This window comes from Aulostomus chinensis, chromosome 3 (genome assembly GCF_037954235.1).
Source record: "Aulostomus chinensis isolate RoL2024-O1b breed Wild chromosome 3, RoL_Achi_v1.0, whole genome shotgun sequence".
NCBI lineage: Eukaryota > Metazoa > Chordata > Actinopteri > Syngnathiformes > Aulostomidae > Aulostomus > Aulostomus chinensis.
In genome coordinates, this window is record NC_141322.1 from 26,459,919 (window position 1) to 26,476,307 (window position 16,389).

General features: G+C 41.6%; 1 protein-coding gene and 1 long non-coding RNA gene across 2 annotated transcripts in view; one reads left to right on the plus strand and one right to left on the minus strand.

Annotated features, from left to right (window-relative positions):
* Positions 1 to 16,389, plus strand: part of LOC147268429 (uncharacterized) — a 172,319-nt gene that overhangs the window by 141,317 nt on the left and 14,613 nt on the right. Inside the window, exon 6 of the long non-coding RNA XR_015112146.1 lies at positions 4,048 to 4,120. This is a non-coding gene — a long non-coding RNA (uncharacterized LOC147268429). The remainder of the gene's footprint in view (positions 1 to 4,047; positions 4,121 to 16,389) is intronic.
* Positions 1 to 16,389, minus strand: part of grm4 (glutamate receptor, metabotropic 4) — a 174,639-nt gene that overhangs the window by 31,176 nt on the left and 127,074 nt on the right. The window lies entirely within an intron of this gene.

The following is a 16,389-nucleotide window of genomic DNA, read 5'->3' on the forward strand; positions in this document are numbered from 1 at the left end:
TATCTTGTACGTATATACTTCGCCTGCCATTTCCCATTACCAACTGCGCAGACTGATATATACAGATACATAAGCCACGTGTTGCAATTTTAATGAATCAGATAATCCCAACCTGCCTGACAGCGTTTGACTATGAATTCACTCCCTGTATTGTGTTCGGAAGCCATGCAGAGAGGAATTAAGGGTGGAGGAAATGGAGACATACATTTGCAGGATGGTTATAATCCGCTCATACAGGCTCAATGTAATAACTTGCGATAGGAGTTTATTAATCCAGACCCAGGATGTTCCATAGGTTTTTATAATTGTTAATTGCTCTGAGGGAATGGGCTCCAAGGCAGGAGATACAACATGCCAATCCAAACCGCCGTCCTCGTCACAAGCTTCAAGGTGCCTCCGTGCTACTTTGTTGCATGTGGGAAAAGAGAATTTAAAATGCAGGTGTGTTCAGTTAAGATTAACAATAAACTAATTACCAGAGAAGAGCAAATCCAGGAGCCGAATATATTAATATACCTGTCAAATGGAATTGAGTTAAGCTTTGCAAGTTAACAGGTGCACTGCGGGGGATGTGCATCCTAGGAGTTGGCAGCATTGCCGTTGAGTGCTAAATTACTTGACGGCATGTGTTAAGTTATCGAAATGAACTGTTGTCAACACAGTTTAAAAACACAGCAAACCTGATAAGAAATATACCAGAACCAAGTGTCTACAGGTCCATAAAAAGTATCCTAAGATTAGCAAACTTAAAAATTCACGAAATAATCTTACATTGAAATTTTTGAGGTCTTAATTGCCATCAACATTTATCGACTTGATATGTCTTTTAAACTAGTTTTAATGAGTCAAGCTCTCCCGTGTCAAAGTCTGAATTTCTGATGTTACAAATCTTCAAACCAATGACAAACTTACTCTGAAAAAACCAACTTATAACGCCTGGCAAAATGCAGACCAATTTTTCTCTCTCCAACAACCACTCTCCTACAGAAAAACACACAATTAGCCTGCGATATTTGATTAAGAAAAAGATACGTAAAAGAGTTTGCTTTGAAATGTGGCTAAGAATTATCTTAAAAAAGGTCTTCAAAAGCATTGAAGATAAATGTCTCATGCCTCCAGAAACCAAGAAAATCCCGCCATGTTACAGAGCATAGATGGACTTGACAATTAGTAAACGACTCATTACTGCTGCAGCGCTTGACCTTGTAAACATTCAATCGGCAATGATGGAATCTGTCAAGAAATATCTAGTGATATTAGAACAACACATATTTTGATTGAAAAATCAATTAGAACATTATGAAGAAAAATGTGTGAAAGTTTTTCAATTAAACATTTAAATGTCGATTTGCATATATGATCAAACATTGAACAGGGCGACGGCAGGAAACCTGTAATACAAATCCATGTTCAGCTCTGTACCTAATCATTCTAATTAATGTTTCCCAAAAGGCTGGTGTATAATTACCATAATTATCCTTAATGATTTTCTTACCTGTGGTGTAAAACTAAGTGATTTAATTAATTATCACATTATGGGTGTTTCTCTGCAGAGATTGTCACTTTTCCTGGCTCAGAATTGAAGAATTCTTCCTGAAAATTACTAGAAGACGAAAACGAATAGATGAACTGTGTGATATTTGAAGTTAAAAACACACGTGCCATAAATGATTCCGTTTCGTTTCAAAGTGTTTGATATCTTAAAATTGCAAATGTGTTTGTCATGAACTCAGTCACGTCTTCAGATAGTGAGTAAAACAATATAATGATAATTGGTTTCTGAAATAATGACGATGATCGTGAGGAGGCCTCTTGTTTCAGAAGTTCTTTCTTTGCTCACTGGCTTCTGTTAAAGTTTTGGACTTAACACTCGCGCCCCATATATTTTTTTATACCATTTTAAATCAGATAGTCATTTATCATGCAACATCTGTCCCCTCAGGGTTCAAGCAATTTTCAATAGCCACTTCAATCCGAAAAGAGCTGGACCCAAAAATCAGCCAAGGTCTCCTTCTGTCAGGCATCTTTCATTTGCTACATTTCGAGCTCCTCGCTGTTGTCCAGAGGCGTTCTAATGTCCCCAATTATCTCATGAGCTTTTGAAATGCATGAATTATTGTTGGAGGTTACGGCTCAGTAATTAAGGGCCACAGGGCCTTGATTGGACAGAGATTGTCACAGTTTGGCTGACATGCTTATGCCATCGGGAATCCTGCGACTCCGAGTGGGTGTGAGAGTGATATTTTTCTTGGAGGCCTGGCAGGCCACCCACACTAACTTTGTATTGTCTTGTCTTCATGAGACCATTTCCTTTTTCCCTCCGTCTGTCTCCCTCTCCATCTGTCTCCCTCTCCGTCTCTCTCCATCTCCCTCTCTCTCTCTGTCTCTCTCTAGCTCTCATGCTCAGTCCTCCCTGGCACGTCGGCTCTCTCATACACATCTTCAAGGCTGGCTTTTTGCTTTCAGAGAAACCCATTCAGATTAGCAGAAGCAAAGTGTGGGTGTCTTCCACTCTGACGTGTCACACAAGACATTTTGTGACAGTGTGTGGGTTCAGACCTTTGACCTATTTTTCAGCTTGCTGCTGGCCACAGGCCATCTAGGCTTTTCCTGCCAAGGCTGTTGGAAGCGTTTTAACTTAATCTGACACTGATGCTATGCGTCCTCCTCCTCTACTGCATATTTTGTTTCATCACAGATTTTTGATTCTATATCTTAATTTACAGCTACATCTACTTGTCACTTCTTATTAATGTTCTTATATATTTTAACTTTTTTTTTTTTTTTTTTTTTTTTTTTGCACCTCTACTCTGGGTATCTGTACATCAGAAATACTGGAAAACCTTTAATGTTTGGACAGTGAAACGACTCGTAATACTACAACGGTTGCCCTTAAGCATCGGTTTTGGACATGCATGCTAAATTTAAACTATGAGGATATAGAAAAGGCCTTTGTCAGATCAAATCTGGTCACCAGACGGTGGTGAGAGGGAGTTAAGGGCACTCGAGGGGCCTCTGACATGGTCACACAGCAGGAAAGTTCACCAACTCTAAGTGTCTTCAACTGATTGCAACTTAACTTTCCTTCTGTGACCAAATGGGGTTTTTATTCAATCTAATCAAATATGCAACAGTGCATTTTTTGCTAATTCTAATAATTCTTACTGATGTGCCTGCCAACGATTCCCTGGTCCTCAAACTTACCATCCTGCTAATATGAACTGCTTCAAATATACAGTCATAATCCAAAGGAGGAAAAATACTACGGACCTTTTGGATGAGAAAGATAAGCAGCACGCATCCAAGCACAACCTTTACCCTGGGTAACCCCTGGCTGCATCACGCCAGCTCCTATTTATGTTGAGATACACAGCATCAAAGTGAAAAGGCAATTTTCAGATCATACTTGAAGAGCTGAGACACTGAACACTGGCCTTGTAAACTTCTTATTTATGCAGTAATGAAAGTCAAAATGAAAGTCACCCCCCCCCCCCCCCAAAAAAGTGTAAGACACTTAAAGTTTAGCAAAGATGAGCGACAAGCACATCTCGATCTTAAGTCTGATAAATGCTCGTAGCACGAGGGCGGCTGGTAGAAGGGATGTGGCTGCAGTGTTCGGCAGCACTTGGCCTGTAGTCCCAGCTCTAATCTGAAGGCTGTAGTGAGGGATGTCCTACACAGCAAACTGGTGTTTATCACAGTAAAGAATTTGCTTTCATCAACTACCAAAAACCCCTAGTACGCCCAAGCAGGCTCCAACTCTCTGTTCTCACCACTCTTCAAAAGTAGAACCCTCATCCTACTGTGTGTGATAGATAGGATTGTGATGACTTTCGAACCATTAACTGAGGATACATTTTTAGTCAGCCATGCTGTTGAGGCACTTTCTACTAATGCACCTCATGAGAGAGGCATCCAATCTATGGAACATTTTTACAATGCCCATTACAACGACGCGACGCACTTCTGAAACTGAACCATCCAACTCTTGTATCATTACTGTGGCTGACTGAGGTAGTCCTCACTCATTATTACTCCCTCCTCCAGGACGCTTGCAGACAGAAGGAACGGCCTTGGCTCTCCCATGACGCCAACACATACACCCTGTATGCCAGGCAAGGTAAATATTCTACCCCTTTGTTTAGAACAAGTTTTTGTCCAGTAGCATTTTCTGGGAAAGATAAACAGATGACGTCTTTGTTTTTGTTTTGTTTTCCTATAAACACGTACTAATACCATAGCAATTTTACAGGAAAGTTTAACATTATCGGTCTTGTTGTATGTCGTATTTATCCAGGGTGATGTCAGAGTGTTGTTAGACTCTGACTTACAAGAAAAACCCACTGATTGCAAAACCCCTGCTCAGGGCAGATCGCTGTCATCCTCGCACTTCAAAGAACAGTTGCAAAGGAATTTCAAAGGAGGGGGTCTAATGATATTCAGATAAATAACACGGTTCACAAGATCAACTCAAAACTGAGAATTGTTTAATAGATGGCCAGGAAAAAAAAGGGGAAGCCCTTCATTTTCTCAGTTAATATTTAAAGAAAACATATTCTCAGGATAGATGGGTTTCCAGGCAAAGCCTTCTCTGTAGCCCTCCAGCTGTGTCCCCCCCTTTCAGGGTCTCCACAGCACGAACTTGCTCCTAATTGCAACGATAGATCCTGCCCCCAATGTAATGACACTTAACACACATCATTATCTCCAACTCGCCCATTTGGGCTTGGAAAACTAGTAATTAAAGGAATTCTTACATGTGCCACTGGAGGTGTGGTGTATTAACTTAATTGTCCCCAGTGAAGAACATCACACTTCCATTAGACGGAACAATATCCCTGACCCAGGCACTGCTCACTTCAGCATTCCACAAACTAATCAGCCTCTTTCTCCTGTGTGTTGTGAGGGCACTGAGAAGGAAGAGGGGTGACGTAGATTCATTTCTAATGAGAGCAGGGGCAGCATTGATCCATAACCTTAAAACCCTGGCACCTCTTGGTCCTCAGGTTGACTCTGACCTCAGACCTGTATTTTTGTGGAGTCATTATTTGTATGGTAAGGATTTTAGGCATGCATTTGATGAAGGCGTGTTTATTTTGGAGTTACCTAACTCTCTTTGTTCGTGTGTTATGTACAAACTGTACTGAAGGGTTTTGGTTTTTTTTGAATGTGCTGGTTTTCATCTTATTAAAACATTATATGATGTTTTGTTTCATATGCATCGACAAAAATCGAATCTTGAGGCTGAATAACTGGGGATTTCTATTCATAAGACAGACTGAGCCACTGTGGTTGGTCACCTTTCACTGACTCACTCCACCTGTGCACCCGGGGACTTGGTAGATCCCACCTTATAAAAGCAGAGTTATTCATCTCCTAATACAGTTTTGCGTCACAGCTCCGGTGTTTCGGCTCCATTTACAATAACAACTCAAAACAATGTTGGAAATATGAATCTTGCATGTGGAAAAGCAAATGTACATCGCTCTTACATCGTTAAGTCTTCTACATGGAACCACTGTACATTTTTTTAATGACTGTAGCAAAAGTCACTCTTCCCCTCCCTCCACCATCACATCCTGTTTCTTGCAAACCTCCCCGCAAGGCCTGAAGGGTTCTTTCAGCATCATTTGAAGACAAAGGGCACCGCCCAGGTGTTTAATGAGATGGGAGTTCTCTTTAGCATTGCGGAGGCTGTAATGTGTTGTGTTGTTGAATTGGACTAAAAGGTGTTCCTAATATTTTGCCCAAACCATTCATATGAATTTGGGTGGACATAATCGCACTAGGACAACAAACTGGTGCTATCTGGGTCAAGGCTAAAACCAGAACAGAACCAGCCTTTGGAGTCAGTAGTGGCCCTTCAGAAGAAATCAGGCTGGTGAACTCCTAAAACTTTTTTTTGAATGTCTCTTAAAAAATTATGAATTATGATTCGCCGCCACCGTGGAGTCCTAACATTCTTTCACCTCACCTAGCATGACGGTCTGTGGCTATCATCCTGCAATATCCCTCTCTAGGTTCTGCTAAAATGAACTAAATCATCTTGCAAAATACTGGAAACCTTAAGCATAAGTGCACAAAGATGTTTTAATGCCTAAGTGTTCAACAACTGGAGCCAGAAAAGTCACTTAGCTGTAATTAATATTTATTCCTTGAGCCAAAAACCCTATAAAATGAAACGTCTTGGCTCTTGTTTTGTTGGAGCGATCACGTCGATATCTGAGGAGTAAAGGACAGAAAAGACCCCAGTTTGAATTACGACGTTAGTTGGAAGGATCACAGTTATTTACTCAACTAGAAGGGCACCTTAGTGCATAGCGCCAGTGCCAAAGTTTATTGGCTCTGCCCTCAAATGTAATGAGCACTCTCTTAGTTTATGTTGTACCCATTCACGACATCCCCTGAAAACCAACCCGGTTTATTTCAGTGTAATCCTGCCAACAGATAAACAACCGCACCAAAAGACGCAGGTGAAAACGTAAAATCCTCGGCTGGATAAAAACACTGTGTTGTATTTGACACAAAAGAAGCTCCTGTGCATGCAGCGCTAGGCTGGAGCCTCCTGCAACCCTGAGGAGGATAAGCAGTTTAGCAAAGCACATGCTTGCGTTATCTGCATTGCTGCTGCTCCCTCAGATCATTAATAAGCTCCAGAAAAAGGAAGCTTGTGAGATGGGTTTCTGCTCTACCTTACTTCTCCTTTCAACATTAATCAATATCAATTTTACATCTCCTTCATTCACAGATAAAAGACAAGTCTCAATTCTTTCACTCATGCCCTCCTTATCCTTTGATCATGCAGAGCAGTCTCTCCCTCTCAGGACACTGATTATTCTGCAGCGTGCCCGTGGGGGTCTCTCACAGCTGCCTCCGAGAGAGCGGGCAGAGCTCTCCACCAGAGGGGAGTGTCAGACTTTAACCTCAAACAAATGTTGTGAGACTCTATCTCCCTGTGAAGCAGAGGTTACACTCAAGATTAACACTAAAATGCCTGTAACGAGAAAGGAAAGTGACAGGAGAGCTGCTTCAGACGAGTGGCGTTCAGCTCAGCTGCACTGATGACACTCGGTTGGCGTGAATCAAAGCATTAATCAGCACACCGGGATTAGTGAAAACCTCAACGAGGAAGGTTACCTACAGTTGTCATGGATTTGTCTTCTCTGTTCAGGAGGTTGCGGTTTTGGTGTTGTCTGCCTGTTAGCAGGACTACAAGAAAACATTTGGGTGAAGGTCAAAGGGAAGGTCCCTGCTGCCTTCCGTGAACCTGATCTATGCCCTGTTCTCCGTGCGATATCTGGAGCGCCTCGCAGAAATTTCTTAACTTTACTGCCACAAAAAGCCAGACCGGTTTGCTTCAGTCATCTCTACATGCAGCCACTAGCAGAATATCCATGACAAATCCCTTCCCTGCTTCCTGTATTTACAGGAAACACATCAGTATGCAGAACCAAGTAGAGCTCGGTGTGCTTGTTTCCCGAGGATTGTGAAACCTCAGGTGGGATGTACACCATCCCATTTCATTTTAAAACTTCAGCAATAGCATGACTTTATTCGCTGTGCCGTTGTCTGTTGAAAATAGACACTTGATATCTAAGTGTATGCACAACAGCTTCCGCCCTATCACGGTGTGAATTTGACGCTTATGGTGAAACTGTAAATGCAAGTCAACCATACCTGGAGTTCCCTTAGGAGCTCCATGCAGAGGTCACTCCATCCAGTAAGAAGAAGAGCTCATCTATCAGTGTCATCTCATCCACCTGTGTGTTACCCTACATATAACCTTCTTTGTTCCCCCTCTGGAGGGTTTAGTGCTGGGACTTATGGCCTGTGAAGACGGCACCAGCTGTTGGTTTTGCAGTCTACCTCTTAAGTTAAATTTGTTCTTATGCTCTAGTGGGTTTCCTGTGTTTCAGCAGTATTGTTTTATTGTTTTGTAAAGACCTCCTTTATTAAATCTATGAATAAATAAACGCCTGGATTTTTCAGTGGGTACACGAGGGGCCCTCTCTCTTTTCTGGATCTCATTAAAGAAATAATTACAGTACATACATATATATATATAAATATATATCTCTGTGTGTGTATATGTATACACACACACGCATATATCTATATCTATATCTATATCTATCTATATATAGATATATAGATATATATATATGTATACACGCTTTTCTGATTTTATCAAAGTAATTACTAATTTCTTCTATCTTTTATTTCTTTTCTCATTTGCCAGATACCCATGATGCATTTTGCCCCACACATGATATAACTTTCGTCTACATCGTTGATCTTTACATGACACTGCTGCATTAAATCTTACTGTCATTAAACTGTTGTTTGAAGAGTCGATTACAGGATCGGCTTCCTCCGGGGATGCAGCTGTTGAATTGGGTGGAGTTGGTTTGATTTTGCATGAAAATATTTGAAGGTTTTAGTTGTAGAGAGGACATCTCATTAGTGGATGTGCTGGAAATGCTTTGCATCGTCACCATAAAATGAATCTCATGTAAAGCGTGTTTGTATACTTTAAATAGACTGTCACAGGACACCCCCCCCCCCCCCCCCATGTCCTCATGGAAAGTAGTGTATGTAGATTGCGTGAGATGTGCTTCAGGGTGGCATGGTGGCTCACTGGCACTGTCACCTCACAACTAGTGGGTCATTACTTCAGTTCCCTGGGGTTTGTGTGTTTTTCGCCTACAGACACATAACTCAGCCTAACAGGAAAGCCAAACTCGCCCCGAAGTCCTAAAGTTAGTGTGAGTGATATTCTGACTTTGTGTTCTTTAATAACGATGTGCTGGTTTTTCCGGGGGGCTGCTTTTTCCTCTCATATGCCCTCAGCTCCCACTCTCCTATAATACCACTTCTCTTGATTTGTTACATGTTATTGTTTCCAGACTGTTCAGCTTTCTTTATATCTTTATTTATATGGTTGTCAAATACATAATTTAAATAAATGTTGCTTTTATTTCATGATTGCATGGGGATACTGTAGAACTTACGTATTTGCAATGCACTTTAAATAATAGTCCTGCCATAAAAATGAAATATGCATTTGAGGTTTTATTAAACTGGATGATGACATTTTCTGCATGTTGAATTACTGGATCTAGCTTTAGTTTATTGAATGGTATCCCGGTTCTCATCGGGTTATAAATCACTTGAGGAGTGCAAACAGCAGCAGCTGCAGATAAAAACTCCAGTTCCTGAGTGTAATAAGTCACAAGGTAAAAGACGGGGCTTTATGAGTCAAACAGGGTAGTTTTCTAACAGTTCAGCAGCTGTCATGGCGCCTCTGACTGGGAGAACTGATGATCAGAGGTGCTGATCATATCTGTGTGGACTGACCGGACTGATGAATTACTCGCGGTGGCTGTGAGCTTGTCGTCTTAATTGTATTGTCATGTTTCAGCCTCGCGTGTGAGTTTTCCATATGAACAGATTTGATCTTTGAATTGCGCGTGCAGCAGAATCAGTTTCACTGTCATACTTCCTGCTGGCTCTTAAGGTCAACATGTACATGCGCTTTTGATCATTCAGATCTGTTTACACGGACGTTAACATGCTGTTTTTACTGTTAAAACAGTGATAATCACAAAAAATGGGATGTACTTTGTGAGCGCACAAAAAAGTTAACATTTAAAATGATAATGGCATAATTTTTTTTTTTTTTTTTTTTTAATTGCAAGACCCCCCAGTGCACATCAGGGAACAGAGTGTGAAAATTAATGAGCATTTGTCAACAGATTTCAATTATCTCTATAATCAAAAAATTCTATTTCCTTTTTTTGTTTTGTTTTGTTTTGAATCTGTTTCCTTACAACTGTGTGTAATTAATTATATGGTGCAGTTTACACTTACATCTCAAAGGAAATCTATCAACAATCCCAAATGAACATAATATCGTCACTGAAGTTTTAAAAGAATTGGGAGAACGGCCCTCAGACAGAATTCTTGCTCCTGCCGCTGCTGCTGGCTGGAAGGCAGCGAGGCCGTAGCCACGTTTACGTGAATTTGTCACCTTTTAATATTTGTGTCAAAACAAAGCTGCTGCTGGGCTCCTTACAGACGCCTTTATCTGCAGCTGGCTCGTACAGCAACAGTTCACTACTGCCAAAGCAGTGGGAAAACCACCGCTCTGGAGAACAGGTGGTCGGAATAATTAAGGTTTTTACGCTACTTGCTACTTGCTACTTGCTACTTGCTACTTGCAAAGCTTTCTTTGCTCCTTCAGTTGGGAGCATCGAGTTGTCCACTTGAGTAAAGCTAAATCTTTTACTTCACCTGATTCCACTCCAGCCTCTTAACTGGTGACTCTGTGTGTGTGTGTGTGTGTGTGTGTGTGTGTGTGTGTGTGTGTGTGTGTGTGTGTATATGTATGTATGTGTGTGATGAACAGCGCAAGCTCACAGACAGCTGAAGCACCATTAATGACATAGAGTCTGCATAGTTTCATTCATTTGCCTTAGGATGACTTAAAAAAAATTCATTACTTATTCAACTCTCTGCATTGATGCATTAATCATCTAATTAAGAATCAGGATGCATCTTTAAGTCGATCTTTTTCTCCACCCCTACAAGGCACCAATTCTAAATCCTTCTCCGCTCTCAAAGGAAATGATTTCCATTCCATCAACATCCAAATATAATATATAAAATCCATCTTGAAAGCGGTTGGCCGCTGGTCAGGGGCTCCCACTCTCCATTCATGCCGCAGCAGTTCGGTGGATCAAGGTGCTGCTGGAGATCGGCAAGTCTGCATTCTTTCCTTTCAGCGTGAGTCCAACTTTTAATTTACGTGATCGGGGCTATCCTCTTCTACGAAGGCTTATGAGACCATTGACCAGCTGTTCGACTCAGCAGGAGGGGGCTCGTGACCAGAAACTGACATGCACTGGTGGAGCGTGCCATCGGTACACGGAGAGGCTGCTGGCTGCTGGACGCAGCAGGTTTCTAGCTTTTTTATGCACCTGAGAAGTGTGTAAAATGTTTCCCACTGTTCTGTACAATGCAGCAATACCACTGAACACACACATTCAGTAAAAATCCCCCATGTCATTTTTCCTGTTGGTACTGGTGAGAAATAACATAGGCCTGCACTTTTTCTTGCACTTATATCTTTTTTTTTAACATTATTTTCTTTCTTAACCTGTTTAACATTTTTTGGGGGGGTTATAAAATTTAATTTGATAACTTTTCATGTGTAGCGTATCTACGCTATGGGTCAGAATTTCTGTCCAAAACAGAAAAACTTCCTAAGAGGACTGAAAAAGTACATTTTTTTTCATTTTGTAGAATTTTGTGCCGTGGTGTCAGTTTTTGTTTTTTTCAGTTTTGCACCAGGTTCGGCTCAGAGGCTCAGGGGCCGTGACGGACCGTTTCAGCCAGGTTTCCTGTTTATCAGAGCAAATTTTATGATACGCAGAACTCCCTTTTTGTGTTTACAGCATTGTTTTGTTGATGATTTTTGAATTTAGCTATCAAAATTGTTTTTCTATAAAGATGCATTTCCACCAAAAGTAAGTTTTCATTTTACTTTTATTGACAGCATCCGTACGCATTCTCTCCCTCTCTCTCTCCTCATTCAAGTTCCTTCCTCTCTTCATCTCATCACTCCATTTTCTCTCTCTCTCTTTCAAGTTGATCCTTTTCCTTCCTCTCTTTCTTGAGTTGTTTCTTTTTCGCTCTCTCTGACAAGTTGTTTCTTTTCCTTCCCCTCTCTCTTTCTTCGTGCCATTTCCTCCAACTGTTTTTTTTTTTTCAAGTGGTGCGTTTCTTTTCTCTCTCTCCAGTTGTTCCGTTTCCTCCCCTTCTCTCTCATCATGCCATTTCCTCTGACTTTTTTTTCTGGACTTCTGCACTTTTCCTCTCTGTCTCTCTCTCTGTCTCTCAAGTTGTTTCATGTAGAGTTGTCATAAAATCATCTTCATACATTAAAAAAGCTGGAACAACCCTGACACAAAACTAACTAAAGCCACTGGACTGCAACAGAGGTTCCTCTCACTCTTGTTTCAATTTCCTCTCCATCTCTCTCTCTCTCTCTCTCTCTCTCTCTCTCTCTCTCTCTCACTCTTTCAATGTTCCATTTCCTCCCACTTTTTCACAAGTCGTGCATTTTCCCTCTCTCATCGTTCAACTTTCTCCTGTCTCTTGTCCTCCCACTCTTTCTTGAGAAGTGCGATCTCCCTCTCTCTTGTTTTTCAGTTACCGCTCACTCTCTCTCTTCCTCGTCGTGCCATTGTATCCTTCTGTCTCTCATTTTGCAATTTCCTCCCACTCTTTAAGTGTTTAAACTTCCTCCCTCTCTCCGTCTTCAGTTGTTCCATCTCCTCTTTCTCTTCGTCACATTGCCTCTTGATCTCTCTCAAGTCTTGCAATTTCCTCCCTCTCTCTGCTGTAGTTCAGTTTCCTCTCTCTATTGTAGTTCAGTTTCTTCCTATTCTGTCTTTCGTTGTTCAGTTTCCTCCCTCAGAAGTTGTTCAGCTTCATCTCTTCCCTTTGTCTCACTCTTGAGTCTTTCAATGTCCTTCTCTCTATCTTTGTTCAATTTGGTTCCCGTTTCTCATTCACCATTCAATTTCCTGTCTCTCTTACTTGTCATTCATTTCCTTCTTTTTCTATCTCTTGTCGTTCAATTTCCTGCCGTTCAATTTCCTGCCGTTCAATTTCCTCCTTTTTCCTCTTGAATCGTTCAAATTCCTCTCTTCCTCTCACTCTTTGTTCAATATCCTCCTTCTCTCTCTCTTGGTGTTCAATTTCCTCCCTTTTAAGGCGCTCAGTTTCCTTTGTCACTCTTGAGTCGTTCAATGTCCTTCTCTCTATCTCTATGTCCAATTTGTTTCCTGTTTCTCACTTGCCATTCAATTTCCTGTCTCTCTCACTCATCGCTCGATATCTTCCTTCTCTCTCTCTCTCTCTCGTTGTTCCTTTTCCTCCCCCTCTGTCACATCGTTCACTATCCTTCTCTGTCTGAGTTGGAACTTTTTTTTCCATTCCAGTTGTTTTTTTTCTTTTTATTCTCTCTTGGTGTACTGTACCTGGATATGCTTCTTTTTTTTTTCCTGCTCCATCATTCTCTCTCATCTTTTGTTCTCTCTTCTTCTTGTCTTCTTCCTTCTTTATTTTTGCCTCTGTCCTCTCTCTCTCTCTGAAGCCTCTGTTTCTCCACTGCCAAGTACTCCTGCCAATTATTCCCCTTCGGATTATTCTCCCGAATCATTGTCACGTCCATGTCTTCCTCTCTTTAGTTTATATGTTGTCTTCCCTTCTATGCGTTGCCAAAGAGTTACAACCAAATAATGAGAAATGATCCATAATAATGTGTAAATTTCAACCATTACAATGGTTGAAGAACAAAGCTATAGTGAAACATCAAAGCCTTACGACAGCTGCAGAAGCGCTTGTGATGACAGCTTCCTTGTTAAGATGACACTATGCTGTTGTCTCTCCTTCAAGGTCCTCCAGCAGGACCTTGGGTCATCCCTCTCCACCTTTGCAAAGTGGTATGATAAATGGTACATATGAAAAGGAATTCAATTAAAAACTCAGGAACAGGTGACTCAGACAGGATGCAATTGATGTCAGAGGGAGTAATTGATGGGCCGACTCTCTGGAATAATAGATACAGATATATGTACAGGAAAAAGTCTCCATTCAGAAGATTGGTAAGAGGGAAATATATGGTCTAGTAGTGTCAATTTAATGGATGCCTGTTGTAACCTTCTTGATTATAAAGAATTCCGCACCAAGATGTTATTACTGCTAGTAATTTAGGGGCCTGAGCCCGAGGGAGCGAGCTGGGCAGTATGTGAAGTAACGGTGGCTCGTGTTGTTGGGAACCCTATCAGAATTCCTCAGAGTTTTAGCGTGTTATTTTTGTTTTTATGTTTTCTATCAATAAACACGGGGCGGCACAGCGGTGCAGTGGTCAGCACTGTCGCCTCACAGCAAGAAGGTTCCGGGTTTCGAGCCCCGGCTGGAGCACGGGGTCTTTCTGTGTGGAGTCTCCATGTTCTTCCTGTGTCTGCGTGGTTTCTCTCTGGTACTCCAGCTTCCTCCCACAGTCCAAAGACATCAAGAGGGGACGAGGCTGATTGATACTCTAAATTGACCGTAGGTATGACTTTGAGTGTGAATGGTTGTCTGTCTCTATGTGTTGGCCCTGTGATGGACAGGCGACCCGTCCAGGGTGAACCCCGCCTCTCGCCCGAAGGCTGCTGGGATAGGCTCCAGCATCACATTTATCTAAAGGAAAATAAAAATAACAATATGAAGGATTACTGATGGGTTCCCACCACCTCTGGTACCGGGAACAACGTTGCTTCACATACAGGGCCTCGATCCCAGCTTTGGCCCCTTATCAGAAAGCAGTCATGCATGAGGCTCATTCAGTTGCAAATTTATGGTGGTTGAAATACTGTACTTGTGAAATCAGTGACGACACCCATTTTGCTGTAGAAATTAATTAGTTATGTGTTAAATCGGATGTGCCAGGAAGAAATATTTCTATTAAATAATGACAAGTTCTGGGTCTGTTACGTCCAACTGGCACCAGCTAGATAAGAAAATCCTAACAGGCTGCACCATCTCTGTCACTCTTATCCCCCTGGCTGTAAACATGGTTGCCATGGTCGCAGAATGTTGGAGCCCCAAGACCAAGTCCTGTGTGTGACATTTTCCCATCAGAGTCTTCATGGATGATCATCACAACAACGTCAGTATCTGGCACCAGATGGTTCCTCCAAGGCCTCAAAAAGCTCAACACATGAGCAAGAATGAGTTTCAAACCCAGCATGGACACACGAGTACCAGAGGCTGGCACAGTGACACATGAGGCAGAACTAAAAGAGCTAAGCCAATAAAAGTGCGATGCTGGACTCTGCAAAGTCATTACCAAACTTAGATGGAGTGATGGGTTTGGCAAAGAGGAAGACCATCAAGTCAGCCATTGATGTTGCAGAGAAAGCCACTGTCTTTGGTTTGTTTCTGGTCACCTAACGCTGAGATGCTCACCTGGGCAGGGATAGCCAAAGCACAGAAACATCTAAGATTCCCAGATGAGTTCACTGATGACGCATCCCAATGATGCATTTTGAAAAGGAAAGGCAGCAGCTTGCGAGCGAGGGCTTGTTTCATTGAACAGGGAAGCAGGCATCGCATCACTCACAGGGAGAGTGAGTCGTGCAGGGGGAGAGACGGTGGAACAAGTCACAACAAAAGCAGTTTGCTGCTGCCATAAAGGAAACATATGCATGTCATATCAAGATTTCACTTCCAGCCTTTACTGATGCATACTCTGGATCAATGTAGCTGCATCCTGCATACTGAGCTCAGCACAATGTGATCCACTGATGAATATTTATACCTCTACTACCCATACTAACAAATCCCTATCATGTCAGTGTGGTATTATTCAGAATCTTAAAAAAAAACCAACAACAACTCATTAGCTTGTAAATTCTCAAGTTATGGCTCGAAATGAGCCTCGTGCAGTCCTGATAGCCTTTACCTTTGACCATGAATGAGATCCGAACATAAATACACCTCAAAATAGCACATCGTATTTGGGCGCCTCTGGAATATAGGCCCTACTGCAGTTACAATTAACTCTGTTTTTGTTTAGCTTTACCTGAATAGGATTTAGTCATTTCCATATTATGTCACAGCGACCTTGACCTTTTACCAAAATTCTTTCATTTCATTCATGAAATTACAGTATGAAGGCTGTAAAATACAGTAAACTGCTGGTGTCTCAGTTGCCACCTCTTAACATTCATTTTTTTCACGACATCCCAAAAACTTAAGAGTGAGAGAGCAAATAATAATTGAATTGCAGGGTCCTGTCTGCATTTTCTGAGTTTGCCTTCTCAATGCAAACAATCCGTTTCATGGTAAAAACCAAGGAATGTTCAGACTACGCTTTCTTTGTTGGTTTATTTTATCCAGCACCTGAAGCTAACTTCAGTGTTCACCTGTGCACAAATGAACTGATCTCACAATTTTGGAGTATTCGTTCCAAACAAGCCAGGTTGACCACAATCTAGCTCTCAAGTCGAAATACGCAAGGACGAAGTGTAAACCTCAAGACAGAGGGATTTATTTTGCGAGCCACAGCTGTATAATACAAGACAACTGAGATGTTTACTTCTCATGGCCGTTAGGGAAAACAGATTCTTATATTCAGTTCGGGTAATGATGAGGCTGCGATGTCCAACTATACTTGGGTAAACACACCAGACAGAAATGTAGTACAAACCTGAAATGAGCTGAGCGATGAACAGTGATTCTGAATATTGGATGTATAGCTTTTCCTATTTTAATAGCTGAGCAGTGCTGTTGACACATTTCACCGAGAGCCCAATGTGTCACCTTTCTGAAGAC